The sequence below is a fragment of the Neophocaena asiaeorientalis genome, unplaced genomic scaffold, assembly GCF_003031525.2.
Source record: "Neophocaena asiaeorientalis asiaeorientalis breed wild unplaced genomic scaffold, Neophocaena_asiaeorientalis_V1.1 scaffold155, whole genome shotgun sequence".
NCBI classification, from domain to species: domain Eukaryota; kingdom Metazoa; phylum Chordata; class Mammalia; order Artiodactyla; family Phocoenidae; genus Neophocaena; species Neophocaena asiaeorientalis.
The window spans coordinates 1,663,202-1,665,267 of record NW_020173040.1 but is presented as its reverse complement, the minus strand read 5'-3'; positions in this window follow the sequence as shown (position 1 = coordinate 1,665,267).

Here is a 2,066-nt window from a genome sequence, read left to right as displayed (position 1 = left end):
CCATGCATCCCTTTAAACCAACCACCCGCCGCCCCCGACGGAACTCAGTTGTGTCCACTTGCCATCAGGTGCATCCACACAGGGGGCTGGAGTGGGTGCGGGGGACACCATCTGACCAGCAGCCCCTGGAGGAACAGTCACAGTGCCACCTCCTCTCTCCACCTCACCTCCACTTCTGGTCTCTTTCTCCTCCCCACACACTTCATTTTTCCGCTCCTTTGTACCCAGAGCCCATGAAGTGGCTCCACCGCTTTAAAGAGTCTCAGCGCTGCCCCCAAAGATGCTCTGGCCTATTCGGGACAGGATAGGAGAGAGGGGGAAGTGCCAGCATAGAACAAGAGCCTGAGACCACTTACTGAGCCCAACTCAGGGGAGAACAGCCAAGGTCACAGACCGTGAGTCGAACTAAAACCTGTTTTTGCTTTCTGGCTAGAACTCCCATTTGAGACCATTCATGAGCCAATCTGTTAACTTCCCCCAAGAACCGTTAGCATTTATTCTTTGGCTACAGACACCATTCTCCTATGAGTTACTGATAAGATCAAAAGCCTTTTTTTTTTTTTTTTTTCCCAAAAGCCTTCTATATCATACAAAACTCATCTCTCTGTCCTCCTGTCATTAAGGCAGATCTCATCACGTCACTCGCTGAGGCAGGAGTTCTACTGGCTCAAGAGGAAACCTGGCAGCGGCTCACGTAACAAGGGCCCTCGCCTTGTGGTACGAGGGAGCGGGCCTCGGGGAGCAGCGCACACAACACCCTCACGGGCCACACTGTCACCCACCTGCCTTCACGTGGCTTTCCTCGTACACCCCAAGAAGCTGCTTTGCCACTGGGCATCACAGGCGTGTCCCGGGCAAGAAGAGAGGGTGAGAGGGCTGGGGGTTGTTTGGTTTTTTATCCCAAAAGGGACACCCTCCCCAGGAACCTTGCCAACTCCTCATTCCCTAGAACCTGTCTCCCAGCCACTCTGCTCGTTGCAAAAATGAGTTTTAAGCTGAGCCCACAGCTTCCCCGAACAAAACCAGGGATTTGTTCGTAGGAAGAAGGGAAAATGGGCATCTTCTTGGCGGCCAGCAGCCGAGAAGCCCCTGCGAGGAATCTCATCTTCCCCCCAACCGAGGTCACTGGCTGCCTCTGCTTCCACAGCCCCCGAGGAAGGTGGGTTTGCCTCACCTATCAGCCATGGTCTATGGGAAATCCTTAGCCTCCGTTAAGGCCAGGTGAACAGAGAGTAAGGTCACCAACAAAGATGCCTGCAACGCCAGCCTGGTCCACCCCTGCCGGGCACAAACAAGACAGCATCTCTCGGCCACAACCGTTTGCACCCGGCACAGAAGCACCTCCTGGGCAACGCTCGTGTGCACAGATGCACCGCAGGCCGGGCCCACCAGGTCCACCTCACTGCATCATCCCCACCTGACTGGAGCTTTGTTGCACACACAGTTTTTTCCCATGACTTAGGGGTTTACTCAGAGACTAACATGCAGAATCTGAAAGGCTGTTAACATCGTCCTCAACCACATTCCAGGCATAGCTCTGAGTGCCTCACGTGTAATAACTTATTGCTACTTAATCAACAAGGAAACCAAGGCACAAAAAGGTTTAGTAACTGCAGGAAATTACACTACTGCTAAGTAGCAGAACTGGGGTTCAAGACAATGTTAACCACATGCCGACCTCGTTCTCTACGCTGAAATAACATCCAGAATTAACAAGATAAAATAGCACTACGTAAACAAAGCAAAGGTGGCCTCTAAGTACAGCCCTGGGTGGCTTATTTCTTTACTGCAGGCTGAGACCCATTAGCTCAAAAGTCTGCCGGCACCCAACTCAAACTTTTCACACATCCAATAATGTTTAAATAGCCCAAACAAGCATATTCTAGCCACTGAGAGCCTGCCACTCTGCCCAGCAATGGGCTCTGTGCCAGGTGGGGACGGGATGGAGGTGCAGACGAGGACCACACCCCTTCGTCCAGGGCAGGTCCAAACCGGAGGGTCAGACAGGCCACGGCACACAGCCACCCTGCAGGAGCCCTGCAGGGTCGAAAAATGTTACCCAGCAA